The sequence below is a fragment of the Rhipicephalus sanguineus genome, chromosome 7 (genome assembly GCF_013339695.2).
Source record: "Rhipicephalus sanguineus isolate Rsan-2018 chromosome 7, BIME_Rsan_1.4, whole genome shotgun sequence".
NCBI classification, from domain to species: domain Eukaryota; kingdom Metazoa; phylum Arthropoda; class Arachnida; order Ixodida; family Ixodidae; genus Rhipicephalus; species Rhipicephalus sanguineus.
The window spans coordinates 69,214,261-69,230,617 of NC_051182.1; positions in this window are offsets into that span (position 1 = coordinate 69,214,261).

A 16,357-nucleotide genomic window follows, 5' to 3' on the forward strand; every position below is an offset into this window, starting at 1 on the left:
CAACAGCCGAGCTGGACAACCTTCCTTCTTTCTGTTTAATTTTCTCTTTCTCGCCAGTGCGCCCCTCGTTTACACCGACGCGGAGGTCACGGCTGTAGATTCGCCTACGCAGCTGTGCAGAGTGTGGATCGAGAAGTATAAGGCGGCTAGACGAAGTGCACGCGCAGCCGCGCACACACACCACCTGCGTCCTTCCGAAGGTTATGCAGTCTATCGGAAGGTTATAGAGTGGCGGGAATTTTTCGCGTGAAACATGGCACCCCGCTTTTGCGCGGTGCCATGTAGCCAAGAGAGAGTTCTGAAAAAGCATTGGCCAACCTTCGATTTGCCGTCTATTATTCATTGCGATGCTTACGTGAGCAATGTTAAGTAATTTCCAATAATGTATTGGTTATTGGTCGAATATCGATTAGCAACTCTCGATTCCGTATCGGTTCGCTTGTAGTATCCTTTCACATGCATGTCGAGGCATTTGTAAGCAATTTGCACAAACTTATTAATTATCGATAGATTGTCGATTGGCTATCAATTTCAATATTTCTTTCATTCTCTCTATGTCTCTCTTTCTCTCTCTTTCTGTTTTATTCTTTGCTTTTGCGCTCTCTATTTCTTTATTTAAGCTAACAGAAGCTAACAGAAGTTGCAGAATACAAATACCTTGGATTATGGATAACTAATGATCTCAACTGGAACAAACACGTTGACATAACTACAGGTAACTGTCTACGTAAACTCTTTTTTCTAAAACGATCCTTAAAGTATTCTACCCCGTCAGTACGCATGCTAGCATACAAAACACTCATTTGTCCAATGTTGGAATATGCTGTGATAATATGGGATCCATTCACTAAACGGAATGTTAATCAACTAGAAAAAGTGCAAAAGAAAGGCTTACGTTTTATTTATAACTCCTACGGTAGAACATCGGTATCCGAGCTATTGATAAAAAGTGGCCTCCAATCCGTTGTGGACAGAAACCGCATTTGCCGACTTAAGTTTTTCTTTCAAATAATAAATGGCCATTTAAATGTTGACACTACAGGCATCCTTCAGTACTCTTCCGGTTACGCCACTCGCAAGCGACACAGTAAAATGATAACCCCTTTAACTTCACGGATTAACTGCTACAAGTATTCATTCTTCCCTAGAACTATTAATGACTGGAATAGCCTTGCAAATGATGTCGTTTTACATAACACACTGTCATTGTTTCAAAACAGCCTCATCTAAACCATCACTAGTTATTGTATTGTATTATTTGCTTTATTGTAATTATTGTTAGTCTGTAACATGTATTGTGCGTATTACGTTACTATGTATTATGTTACTCTGTATTGTGTTACTCCACGAATTTACTGAAATAAGCGTTTTTGAACCTTGGCCCTGTATATTCACATCGTACTTAGTTATTGCACGTTGATTGTTTCTTTGAATGTATGTACATATTTTCGAACATTTTCCCACCCTGCCACGATCTTTCAAATGAAAGATCGCAGTATTTATAAATAAATAAATAAATAAATAAATAAATAAATAAATAAATAAATACTGCTGTCTCATGTCTGAGACATTGCAGGAGTGGTTACAGGAAACACAAAAAGAACAACAAGAAACTATTAAAACATCAAAATACATAATTGGACACTTGTTTTACAAACTGTGCATGTGGTAGTCGTCTCAAAGAACTGTCAAGGTTATTCCAAGTGTCAACTGTGCACGGGAAAAAAGAGTATTTATAACAATCGATATAACATCTGAACGGCACTATGTTCAGCGGATTGAATCGGCGGGTCACATGGGTAGTATGACCGGTGAAAGAAATGGGTGTAGCTATGCGGACAGATTTGTGCACGATGTTATGTAACATGATAAGCCGATCGCACATGCGTCGGTGTTCTAAACGATTCAGCGATAAAACGTGGTAGTGCTCTGAAGGGGAGAAGTTACGGTCGTAGCGATTAAAAATAAATCTGATTGCTTTTCGCTGGACGGACTCAAGTTTATCTTTGTCGTACTTAAATTCCTGAACGTTTACTAGTGTATGATCGGGATTACCGTACCTAAATTGCAATGGTTTTGTTTTCTGAAACAGAACACAGTTTTCTGAAAATTAAGCTCCATCTGCCACGTTATGCTCCAGTCGCAAAAAGAAGAAAACACATCATTTAACAAAACCTGGTCAGTGACACTACTCACATTGGAATACAGAACACAGTCATCGGCGTATAGACGTAGCTTAACTGGAGTGTTAGTGACAACTTGAACGACATCATTGATGTAAATTATGAATAAAGGGGGTCCCAAGACAGAGCCTTGTGGGACACCTGAGGAAATATGAGCTGATGATGACTGTTCATGGTTGTAGCGAACGAACTGACTCCTCAGGTGCAAATAATCCGTAATCCAGCCAAGTAATTTGTCAGCATATGGGCCTGTGAGAAAGTAGCGAAGTTTGAGGAGAAGTTTTTTATGGCATACCTTGTCGAAAGCTTTGGAGTAATCAATAAAGATGGCGTCGATCTGTTCATGGTTGTTAAGTCATGAGACGATGTCATGCGTGAATTCGATCAGCTGTGTAACCGTGGAAAAACCGCTGCGAAATCCATGCTGATGCTGTGAAAGGATATCGTTGTCAGTTAGGAATTGAATAATGTGCTTGTGAATTATGTGCTCCAGTAGCTTGCAGCATGTAGATAATAATGAAATTGGTCTGTAGTTAGAAATGATTTCCTTCTTACCCGATTTGAAGATAGGAACAACATTGGCGATCTTCCAAACTCGCGGAACCCGTTCGGAGTCAAGTGATTTCTTAAATATAAATATGAGGTACCGTGCACACCATTCAAAGTACCTTTTCAAAAAAGCGTTGGGGATATCATCTGGACCGGCACTTTTAGTAATATCTATGTTTAGTAAGAGATTGTGAATTCCAGAGCAACTTAACTCAATATCCGGAATAGCTACCGATACAGAGGGGAGGACAAAAGAAGGAACAGTGCCGTTATCAACGGTAAACACAGACTTAAAATAACTATTGAAGGCTTCTGAGATCCTCTGAGCGTCCGAGCAGGTTTCGTTTTCAATAATGAATGAGCAAGGGCTGGTGGGAGATGGACTAATTGTCTTCCAAAACTTAGTCGGATTTTCCCTGATGAACGTTGACAATGTGTTATTGTAATAGAAGTCTCTGGCTTCATGCATTTTATTTTTTAGTGTTGTTTTTAACGTACCCAGGAGAGAATCATGGTTTGGCTTGGAGCGGCATCGGCGACGTAGTCGCTTTATGCGGCGAATAAGCTGTATTATATCTGTGTTGTACCATGGGTGTTTAGAATTGCGCTTGACACATTTCTTTGGCACAAATTTAGATATACATTCGGACACAATTGCACCAAAGTGTTCCACTAACGCGTTCACACCACATGTGTTGCTGGAAAACAGAAAATTGTCATAGGAATCTGCTAACAGGGAAAGTACACCTTCATCGTAGGCACGCGAGAAATCAGTAACAACTTTGCATTCTGGCTTCTTAAGTTCGCAGGTAACACAAAAATTAACAAAGACTGCATTGTGATCAGAAAGACCTTCTACAACTGCACACTGAAAGTCATCATTCAATAGGTCAGCCGTAACGAAAACAAGGTCCAAGATTGAACAACCTCTAGTGGCGCTGTGAACAACTTGAGTAAAATCATGGGATACAGTGAAGTCAATCAAAGAATTACAGAGAAATTTGTCACGGCCGGTTGTGGTGAAGGACTTCCAGTTAATGTGGGGCGCATTGAAATCACCGCATATGATCAATTTCCGGTCGTGAAGTCTGTGCTTTACGATATAGTCAGTGATTGCCAATATGCAATTGCCATCTTCATTTGGCGGCCGGTATACAGCGCCGATCGCCACAAACACACTGCATACCCTAATCTCACACCAGACAGACTCCGTTTCAAGGAGGTCAGGCAGTGTCGCGTACTCAATGCCATTTTTGATAAAGAGCGCCACGCCACCACCGCGACCACACGACCTGTCGTTTCGAATAACCGAGTAACCAGGGGGCAGAAATTCATTTTCAGAGATAGATTCATTAAGCCAGGTTTCAGTGACACATATAACTGACGGATTATGACACTCTACTAGGCAACTGAAGTCGACAAACTTGTTTACAAGACTGCGGGCATTCAAACACAAAAGCGTTAAGTTTTCTGATTCATTGTGCCTGGTGTCAATTCATTGCTTTCTCTGCTTTTTTTTCTTCCTATCACTGCTATCATGCGCCGGGATTCTCTCTTGTCGCGCATCATCCCAAATGAACAATTCTTCGCCAATCTTTATCTTGTCGGAGATTAGCTTAACCTTCTGACCCGCCCTACGAAGTTCTGCAGTGCTTTCCCACAGTTTCTTGCGTATCTGCCTTGTAGTAGGGGAGCAGTCTTCCGATACGGAGTAGTTGCTGCTTTTTAGTCTAAAGCAATTTTTTAGTATGTTTAGTTTCTCACGGTGATCGAACAGTTTGATAATAACCGGTCGATGCCTGTTAGGTTGCTTCCGACCCAATCTGTGAATTCTTTCTGCCGAAATTACTTTTATGCCGAGTTTATCAGAGAACACTTCTTTCAACACAAGCTGCGACAGTTCTTCATACGTTTCGTTTGGTTTCTCAGCTATACCAAAAACAATTAGGTTGTTGCGTCTGCTGTAGTCTTCTAGGTCGACAAGCTTTCTTTCCAAAACTGCAACTCGTGAGTCTAGGTCGCGCGTTAAGTTCTTGATTTCATTTATCGCAGATGTAGCTTCGTCCACCTTCTGTAATTTAACCTCAATATCCCCCAGCCTTCGTTGAATATCTTTCTGGCCCTCAAGCAGTTCAGCTAGAACCTGCTGAGCGGCAGGCCCTGGATTAGACTCGACGTCACCACATAGCATGAGTAGCGACAACATGAAGTCACGGGCAATAAAGTACATTTCAATGAGTCTCCGTGGGCACGGCAGCTGGACAAAGCAAGGGTCATTGGTTTTAATTGTGGAAGCATCGTTACTAACCTGCATTAAAAAGAGGAACGGATTTGACATGGTGCCCTCTGGACGCCAGCCGACGTGCCCACTGAAGAAATCCGATGGGGGCAGAGCTTTTATATCTTCGGTCGATGTTATCGATGAAGTTGCACACGGGTGTCCCCAGTCGTCGCCCAGATTCAGGAATACGTCTGCGCAGTCTCCGTGCTGGTTTGCTCGTAGAACAGGGGTGGATTCCGTGATTGCTGTGCTGGCTTCCGTAGTCGAGGCGATCAAAGCAAACTGCATTAAAAAGAGGAACGGATTTGACATGGTGCCCACTGGACGCCAGCCGACGTGCCCACTGTTTCTATGCTATGCTATGCTTTACTCTCTCCCCTCCTCCTTTCCCTCCTCCTCACCCTCGCATTTCTCCACCATACCTTCACTTCCCTTTCCCAACCCCCTTGCTATGTTTTACTATGCAATGGATTTCCATCCCTTTGCAGCAAGCATTTCGATTTTCAAGATGCCCGTTTCTTATTGGTTGAACAGTGCATGTGTCCCTGGATTTCCTGGTTGATGTTTGCTAATAAAGCACAGTTGATTGTCCAGTGTGGTTGTGTGCTATTTCTCTCGTTTGTCCATCGTCTTCTTGACTGGTTTATTCTGTCAGGTCTATTTTGGCGTCACTGGTTGTCGGTCCGAAACTGCAAGTTCCTGAAATTTCAGGAAAGGTTTCGACATTATGGCACAGTAAAACGTCATATTTTGCGTAGGGACGATGACATTTTAATTCTTAATTTGCGTAGTGACTGCATTAGGAGAGAATGGCTCTAATGTAAGAATGACAACCATCTAGCACGACTCCGTTGCACACATGAATGGCAGGCGAGCCACAGTATTGGGGTCGCAGTTAGTATTTATTCTTAGGGTTGCAACCGACCCTAGGAAACTGCGATTGCCGCCTCCCCTGGAACTTTGCTTTCGGACGGCATCACCCAGCCGTCTTCTAAATTCTAGTGTTCTTAGGCGTCTGGAACGACCCAAAGAAAGGCCCATTCTGCCATCATCGATACGAGTTTTTGGAACTGAAATTTCGCAATGCGTATATATTTTCATTGTGTCTACAATCTTCTATGTCGCCTTTACACATTTCCCTAGACAGAGTTTTTATCCACTACCAGGACATTCAACGAAGCCTTCCCAGAAAGTGTTCTCCTTTAAGATTTGTTTGATACCACCGGTACAAAGTATTTTTATGGTTCAGATGTATTCACAGATGCAAGAGACTGCGCGCTAGTGTTGCGTGCCGCAACACTAACGCGCAGACTACGGAACCACATGCCCCATTTGTGACGATTCTATAACTGCAGTGGATGTTACACCGTGCCCGGGCCTAGAGCCACTTTATGTGCTAACTTGTGGTAGCCGGATTTCGCGTCGGTCTTCCAAACGCCCCTAGCAACCATTCGTTGCGGAGAAGATGACACTCAGGCCTATTTTTGTATTGCATGACGCCGCCGATGTGTGCAGAGAACTGGATTGACACACGTCATCGACACGCTAAACATATCGAGCAGCGAGACGTTAGGCGTGTCGCCTGTAAAAACAGAGTGTGGCTTCGCTGCATAGCTGTGGTTGCTAACCACTACCTAAAGGTAGCATATACGAGCAGAGTAACTCCGCCCGGCCTTGGGTCAAGCGGTTTGCCAACTCCGAGCAACCAGTCATCGTCCCGGTCGCCCTCCGGACTTACAATAGTGGATACATGGACCATTCCGCCGATCTTTATTAGCCGCTGTGGACGAATTAAACTTGTTTGTTTACGTGTGACGCACCTCTTGTGATAACATGCAAATATGTTAAGTCTAAGGGCCTCTCTCGAACAAATAAAAAAATGTGTTGGTCTTTAGCCTAGCGGGCCAGACACCTCGCTTCTGAGCGTGGGGTCCAAGGATTGAATACCAGTTCCGCCAAGAAATTTTGGTTTGTTTTCCACATCATTTCTTGATAGCGGTTCGTATCACCTGGCAACGGACGGACAGACGGACACGCAGTTTTAACGCGATAGCGTTAGAAAGCTCGTGTCGCAGAAATTCCGGTGTCGGTGTCGGCGACGGTGTCGGCGTCGCTACCTACGCTTGTGAGCGAAAAATCGTCCGTGGGCGAAAAATCAAGAAAGTTGCAAATAAAATAACAATAAAAATCTTCGGTCCCATTGAGGATCGAACCCGGGCCGTTGGCGTGGCAAGCAGACGTCCTACCACAAACCCACGATGTTACTTGCAGCTGCTTTGAAAAAAAAAAAAAAAACACTACATAAATGCCATGTAGTGGAAGGAGTCTCCTTAACGCATTTTGTTCGGCAGGTGTCCCGAAGAAAATGAGCCCATTCGGCGATTTGTAGGTGCATTGGCGAGGCCATTAAACAACGTTTTTTGCGCGACGAAAAAGGCCGGGATAGTGCAGCCATCGCCGCTAAAAAGACACACGAACTTTCAAACAGCTCTAAAGATGGACGACTGTGTCCATCTAGCGGAAAACATATCAAGCCAACGCCTACTTTCTAGAGGAGGCGTTGATCAAGCAAACAGCAAACGCTAGATAATGTGTTGCCATCTGTGAGGCATTGTGAGAAATATGTCTCGACTGTTGCACAGGGAAGTGCTTTAGATCGAAAACCTGTACTATTACTATAGATACACCGCGCGCGCGCGTGTGTGTCTGTGTGCGTGTGTGTGTAACAATACACATTAACAAGTATGCACTTAGTGGTTGAAGTGTGCACTAGGCCCCGGATTTCGCTATCGCGTTCTTAAAGCCGAAGCTTAAGGGTCCCCCATTTTTTTTCGTTTAGTCGACATAGAAACGGTTACCTATTCAAATCTGATTTCACTTCTTTCGAACTTGTATAACTACTCGGCCTAAGTTCTTAGTATTTCGTCATACACACATAAAGAATGTAAATAAGGGGTAACGTACCTTAAGGGCACTTGTCCGGCGTTTAGTGAATCGACAACGCTAATGAGGTGATGTGAAAGAAATTAGAGCTATACCCGGAGAAATGATGGCGGCTTCATAGATAGGTAGCGTCAGTAGCATGAACAAGCACTTGGTTCCATCGACAATACTGTGCCGTGATGTTGCGGAATTTAGCTGTCTCTTATTGCAGGGCAATGCACTACCAATCGCCTCCTAATAATTACCGTTCTGTGATGGTAGATTACGTCATATCTCGTTAGAACCTAGTAATAATTTTGTAATTTTACGTCCCGAAACCACGAAATGATTATGAGAGACGCAGGGTACAATCTAAGAAAAGGAATTCACGCAGAACTCTGTTTGAGACCTCAGTGGTCTTAGTGATGCGTAAGCGTAGAATATTATTGTGGGTTAACTGCAAGTTAACTTGCCGCCGGAAAGGTTGCCGCCGGCATAAAAGATAACTTGCCGCCGGCAATTGCCAATATGCATGCAGCCCAAGCTTTGAAGGGACTATCGTTGCTCTATTGATCAACGGATGAAGGTGTTCTCGCATCAATAGTGGTGCCGAAGCGAGTTTTTCAGTTCACTATCACCATCATGAAATGCTTCCTGCTGATTCATGAAACGTTGTAATTTTTAAGTCTCAGTTTTATTTGAAAAGTGGTGACAATGTACCACCTTAAAGGTTCAAATAAATGCTGTATTCAACCTACAGTTGGAAAATATGTAGAAGGCTTTTATTACTGATGCTTACCTCACTTGACATAAGTGTTGCGCATTTTGTCGGTTGGAAGTAACGGTAACGTTCCCTTGTTAATGTTTGTGAATGGTTATTTCAAATAAATGTGGAATTGTAAGTTTGTATTGAAAATGGTTGCCTTACTATTCGAAAGCTATTCGAATAGTATGAGTTTTGTAATTCATTCGGTCCTAAAATTCGCTACTCGCACCTTCCTGTTAAATTAGCATTTGTATATTATAGCCCCAAGTAAGCTGAACACCTCAAGAACAAAAAACACGGCATAAATAGAAAGGGACAATGCACAGGAAGGCGTTGATCTAGCTCAGTGGTCTCAAACACGTGGCCCGCAGGTCGTGCTAGCGGTCCACCATGGTTAGGCGCTACGTCGACAGGCTACTAGGACCTACTTGTGCGAGCACTTGTTCTCCCTTCCGAAGGTGACCAGGTCAGGTCGTTGATAAGCACCTGCGACCGACCATGAGGATCGTCTCCTCACAAGATTTAATTCCGGACATTTCTTATCTCGTCGCACCTAAGCCTTTCCACGCATCAAGTCAACACGTTGATAAACTTAGCCGTGCTATTGACATTTACAAGAAATAAAGTTTTGTGACTTTGCTAAGAGGTGCCCGCCCTATTTTCTCAACTACTGCGATTACTAACGCTTTAATCGGGCGAGATACACTGACGTTACTGGACTCAAGCATTTTTTATTACGAAAGTACTTTATTATGCCGGGGTCCACCAAGACTTCACTGACATCATTTCCGTCACGGATGTGACGTCAATAAAATCCTTATCGTTAAAACCCTTCTCATCGTGTAATGGGCTGCCAGGTATGAGGCATACCGAGGGAAAAAAACGAGAGACGAAACAGGCTGATGCGCAACAGGGTTATCTCTCGTTTTTCTTCGATCCGTGTCTTACCTGGTAATGCATTACGAGATGAACACGTACCAACTAGCCCCTCTTGCAGCCTTATTAACCCTTAGCCAACTTCCTCTCATGGGACGTTAAACCCCAGATAATATTAATATAACTTCATCTCAGCTTGATTTTAGCTGCTTATAACCGTGTACAGTGTCAGGAAGTGGCATCCCGAATGTTTTAGGCAGTACACTCGGCGACAACTTATCTTGACACTGGAGCGAATGCCACGGTGGCGAGGCTTCAGCACATTCGTGTTGCTCCGCAAGTAGTACGGCAGCTCGAGGCTGATTTCGGTTTTGCTCGCTCGCATCGTTAACACGTTTAGACAGTAATCTTAGGTACTATTTTATGGCGCCGTAGCAGGCATGCCTTTCGGTTCTGTAGCTTCCACAGTGCTGTCAAGAAGCGTTGTCGCCGAGTATAGAAGCATCAGCAGGGATGCCGGGGCACTGATGACAGCCAAGATCGCCATGGGTACAAAGTCGGTGTCGTAAATTGAAGATGATATGTGTTGTTTTGTGGCACAAGGGCCAATGATGGCCAAAGAGCGCCAAAAGGTTTTTGATGTGTAGGAGATGATGCGGTCAATGACAATGGCAGTGTGTAACGTTGGCTGTATATGGGCCTAAAAACGGTTGCTGTAAAGTGCGTAAGACCTAAATAGCTGTTAAAAAGAATGTTATGATTTCTGAGACATACAATGAGTGTGCTAATATGGTATGCATAAATAAACTTATCAAAGGAGATTCGTATGAAGGTAGCACTTCATACCTCGTCTGGGTCCTTGGAGACAAGGGCGACGAGTACGTGCTATAAGGTGTACAATCATCGCAGCAGCGGCCTCTCAAGGTAGGCCGTGCTACGTATTTTTAGGACTAATAATATGCAGTGTGGTAGTTCTGTCAACAAAATTCAGGACTGTGTCTGTGTCAAATATTGGATCACTTCCGAGGAACATTGCTGGGTGCAAGGGAATGTTTTCTCGGTAAGCCTGCTGAAAATACTTTTTTCTTTCAGGTTCAGCTTGCCGACACTCTAGGAGAGCGTGAAGAACTGTAAGCCCCTGACCACATTTATTGCAGGTGGGAGGGTCCTCACCAGTCAGCAAGTAGTTATGGGTAGTATAGGTATGACCTATTCTTAAGCGGCAGATCAAGACCTCACGTCTACGGGACTTCGTCGTTGATGGCCAGTTACCTAAATAGGGTTTAATTAAGTGAAGTTTGTTTGATGTTTCTCTGTCCCACACGTTCTGCCAACAGCTTCTAAGTTTACTGCGAAGGAGTGGTTTCAAATCTGTAACAGGCACCGCTAAGGAAGTGTTGCCACCTTTCATCCCTGTTGATGTAGCAAGTTCGTCGGCAAGGACGTTTCCTTCAATCCCCCTGTGGCCCGGCACCCAACACAGAGTGACGCGCTGGTTTAACACGTACATTCCGCATAGAACAGAGTACAGATTGTGAACTACTGCATGTTTGTGCTTTTGGACTTTTACTAAGGCTTTAACTACGCTTAGAGAGTCAGTAAATATTACTGCCTTTTTTAACTCAAGGCTTTTTATGTGCTTTGCGGCAGTTAACAGAGCGAAGGCCTCTGCTGTAAAGATGCTCGTTTCCGGGTGCATAACTCCCGATTATGAATATGACGGGCCAATCGCTGCATATGCTACACCGGCATGCGACTTGGACGCGTCAGTGTAAAATGCTGGGCAAGCATATTTCTCTTTAGGTTCAAGGAAATGCATGTGGATATACGCCTCTGGGGCATGTTTCGAAACTTCGACAAATGTCATATCCCAGTCTATCTCTTGCCATGACCAGGGCGGTAGAAGGTTCGCTGGTGCCATTAGCGCATGCGTAAAAAGTGGGACATCCATGTCTTCACAGAACCTCCTCACGCGCAATGAGAAGGGCTCTCTAGATGTAGTGCGCTTATGAAAAAGGGCCGCGCATGCAGTGTCATTAATGACAGAGCGATAAGGATGATATATATTTGCATTCACCTTCCAAAAGTATGCAACGCTAAGGTATTGCCTCTGGAAATTGAGTGACCATTCGTTGGATTCAACATAGAGACTTTGGACAGGACTAGTCTTAAAAGCACCGGTGGCAAGGCGGATGCCCAGATGATGGACCGGATCCAATACCTTCAGGGCGCTTGGTGCCGCAGAGGCATACACAATGCTACCGTAGTCCAAACGTGATCTTACAAGGCTTTTGTGTAGATTCAGTAGACACTTTCTGGCACTGCCCCATGTCGTGTGTGAAAGTATTTTGATAATATTCATAGTTTTAGACATTTAGCTTTAAGGTACTTAATGTGGGGAAGGAAGGTGAGTTTTGAGTCTAGTATTAGACCTAAAAATTTGTGTTCTGTGCTCACAGGTAGTAACTGCCCGTAAAGCTCAATGTGAGGCTCTGGAACTAGACCCCTCTTCCTTGTAAAAAGGACGCAAGAGCTTTTCTGGGGGTTAAGCTTAAACCCGTTTTGATTAGCCCATTTTGACACTTTATTGAGGCCCAGTTTGATATGTCGTTCACAGATAGCGATATTACATGACTTAAACGCTATTTGCACATCATCCACATATATGGAATAAAACATATTGTGTGGGATAAAATTGCGCAGGGAGTTCATTTTTACAACAAAGAGCGTACAACTTAGTACTCCACCTTGTGGTACCCCAGTCTCCTGCACGTATGGCTTAGATAACACGTTGCCGATTCTTACTCGGAACCTACGGTTGCTTAAGTAGCTTTCGATAACGTTTAACATATTTCCACGGATCCTAATTGCTGACAGGTCCTGTAGAATTCCGAAGCGCCACGTGGTGTCATACGCCTTTTCGAGGTCAAGAAACACTGCCAAGAAGTACTGCTTATGAACAAATGCATCGCGTATGTTAGCCTCAATGCGAACAAGGTGGTCGGTTGTTGAACGACTCTCTCTGAAGCTACATTGGTGTGGATCAAGCAGATTGTTCGATTCAAGATAATGCAACAGACGGCGATTTATCATTTTTTCAAATAGCTTGCATAAGCAGCTGGTGAGCACTGTCGGGCGGTAGCTTGTTAATACAGATGGGTCTTTGCCCTGTTTTAAAATGGGGACAATGATAGCCTCTTTCCATGCGGCAGGAAGATATCCGGTGGCCCAAATATTGTTAAGTAGCGCAAGCAGTGTCATCTGAGTGTCTGCATCGAGGTTTTTAGTCATGTCGTATACGACTCTGTCAGCTCCCGGGGCTGAGCTTTTGCATGTATTTAACGCAGCTCTCAGCTCGGCCATGTTAAAAGGACGGTTATATGGCTCATTTTGCTGGCAGTTGCGGTTGAGTGCCTTGCATTCTTCGATTTCTTTGTATTTGCGAAATGATTCGGTGAAGTGCATGGAACTAGAAATGCTCTCAAAATGAGCACCAAGGGCATCTGCCTGCTCTTCCAAACTGTTTCCTTGCTCATCTACCAAGGGCAACGGATACGTTTCCTGTCCCTTCAGCCTTCTCAGCCCATTCCATACCTTTCTTTCCTGCGTACACGAATTTATGCCAGAGATAAATTTCTCCCAGCTTTGTCTCCTGGCTTGCCGTCGGGTACGTCTTCCTTGTGATTTAGCCTGTTTAAATTCAACGAGATTTTTAGCGTTCGGATAACGGCGTAGTATGCCCCAAGCCTTATTTTGCTTCTTTCGCGCCTTTCTGCAGTCTTCATTCCACCAGGGAACACGTCTTTTGGATAAATAACCATTTGTTTCGGGGATGAACATTTGTGCAGAGTCAATGATAAAGCAGTAAAATAGGTGACTGCGTCATCTATGTTTAAATTCTTCAAGAAATCTTGAGACAAGCGAGATGATTCCTTAAAACCCTTCCAGTCAGCCGAAGCTAGCTTCCATCGAGGAAACTGTGGCAGAGAGCTTTGTTCCTCCCTTAATTTTAATACTGCAGGGAAGTGGTCACTTCCATACGGATTTCTGATCACATCCCATTCTAGATGTGGAAAAAGTGTTGCAGAAACAATTGTCAAGTCTATTGAGGAGTAAGAGTTATGCTGCGTACTGTAGTAGGTCGGTTCCTTTTTATTAAAGAGACAGGCACCGGAACTAACTAGGAAGTTTTCTATCAATCTGCCTCTTCCGTCGCAGCGGGAGTCTCCCCACAGGCTGTTGTGGGTGTTAAAGTCACCGCCTAGAATGTACGGTTCCGGAAGCTGGTTAATTAAACTGTAAATTTCTGTATTGCTCACTTGACAGTTTGGTGGGAGATATATTGAACAGATAGTAATTAATCCATTGAAGAGAATCCCTCGTATTGAGACTGCTTCAAGCTCGGTTTGAAGTGTGATTTGTTAGCAGGCAACAGACCTGTCTACAATAATCGCCACCCCACCGGACGAGGCATTAGCATTGTCACGGTCTCTGCGGAAAATAGCGAATTGTCGTAAAAAGTTAAATTGTGTAGGATTTAGATGTGCCTTCTGGACACAGAACACCTTAGGCTTATGGTTGCAGAGTAGTTCAGTTATGTCATCGAGATTGTGAATAAGTCCTCTCACGTTCCATTGTATTATCTGTGTAACCATGATGACAGAATAAAGGAGGGTGTTCTGCGTCTACTGGAGAACTTTGGGCTTATCAAGAGTCCTTTTCTGGACACTGGATTTTCTGCTTTCCTTTCCGGGCGCGCTCGATAGAGCTGCGCCGGTGTTCAGGCACCAGAGGTGCCGGTGTATTGCCTCCCGCGAGGCGCTGGACGCCCGCGCACGCAGGCTGACAGTCCGTGCTTCAGACCTAGCCTCGCGAGGCGTGGTCTTGAGGCCCGACGACCCTGGAGTCGCGGGACTCTGTGACTGAGTCGGTGGAGCAGCCTTAGCTACTGCCACCACGGGGGCGGGCGCCACAGCCAGCGGCTCGCTACAGGCGGGTCGTGGGAGTGACGGAGGCTGGTTCGACGCTGTCCCCTTACGCACCGCATCAGCAAAGATTCCTTTATGGAAAATGGAGCACCTTCTTCTGGCATCTTTATACGATATGTTTTCTCTTATTTTCAGGGTGATTATTTCTTTTTCTTTCTTCCAGGTTTCACAGGACCGAGAATATGCAGGATGATCGCCATCACAGTTTATGCAGTGGGTTTTGCCAGAACAGTTTTCCGAAGAGTGGTCTTTCTCTCCACACTTTGCACAGGTAAGGTGGCCTCGACAGCTTTGAGAGCCGTGGCCATACTTCTCACATTTGAAGCATCGGCGCGGGTTTGGAATATAGTGTCTTACCCGGGTTTTTGTGTAGCCCGTTTCGAGGGTTTCTGGCAGGGTGCTTGAGGCAAAAGTGATGATTAGATGCTTTGTTGGTATTTCGGTGTTATCTTGTCTAATCTTTATTCTTTCTACAGTGATGACATTCTGGTTCTTCCAGCCATCCAAAAGCTCTGCTTCTGAAAGTTCCAGTAAGTCAGTTTCAGAGACTACGCCTCGGACAGTGTTCAAAGGTCGGTGGGGCGTTACTGTCACTGATGTGTCAGCAAAAGCTCTATTGTTAGCAAGTTTCTCATATTGTGCCTTGTCACACAGCTCCAGAAGGAGGTCGCCGCTTGCCATTTTGCTCGCCTTATATCCCGGTCGGATTGTATGTGTCAGTGAATTCGCCACGAGGAATGGCGAGATCGCTCTTACTGGCTTTTCAGGTCTGTTGCTATGTATAACATGATAGCGGGAGAAAGACTCATTCTGCTTGAAAAAGAAGTTGACGGAGGCTTCGGTGCGCGCCCGCTTTGTGGCGGTGCGATCAGCTAGCAAGGGAAACGCTTTATGCATGACATGTATATTTCTTTCGGCAACGATGGCGGCCACCCACCACGGAGCCCAACGAGGGGACGGTACGAGTTTAGGATTACTTGCACGCGTCAGCCGTACATCATTGCTATAACCTAATGCGTCTAGACCAAGGTAGGCTATTTGCACAAGGTTAACCCTTGCCGCCAGGAAAAACGGAAGGTAATTGAAGAGAGGAGAGGACAGGAAAGGTTAAAAGTGAGAGAGATAGACGAAGATGGGGAGAGAGAGAGACAGGAAAAGGCGACTGCCGATTTCCCCTGGGTGGGTCAGCCCAAGGGTGCCGTATACGTGAAGTCGGGGCCAAAGGGGTGTGTTGCGTCTGCCTTAACGGTCCAAACACCCGGCGTCGGCTCAACCCCCAGGATCCACTTTTCCCCGAACACGGCAGACGCACGGCGAGGCGTGGGAGGGGTCGAAACCCCTCGTTAGCTCGGGTCCGTGGTGTCGCTACACACCAAACGCCTGCTTGCGCAGACGCCCCTGCGGGGCCGTAAATTCCTAAGAAAAAAAATTGGCTGAGGTTTAACTCCTTTAGTAAAACATGGTATCACGAGCAAAATGTATGGTTGGCTTGCTTTACCAATGACAGTGCACACCGTGTTTCATTAAAAGGGCCCCTAAACCACTAAAACCACTACGAGTTCAAATACGAGAGAGAGGTTTCTTTCTCGCCGTCACTATGCCGCTCATACATGCGCTAGCTCCTCCTCGCCACTTATTTCTTCATAACACACGTGGACAATGTCAGCACCAAGCGTTGAGCTCACATAAAAGAGCATGGAATGCACAAACTTCCGTTTAAACTTGCATTGGTCGCAAATTTCGCCCATTTCATGCATAATTTAAAATGAACACTTATATTTCGTTTTCTGTC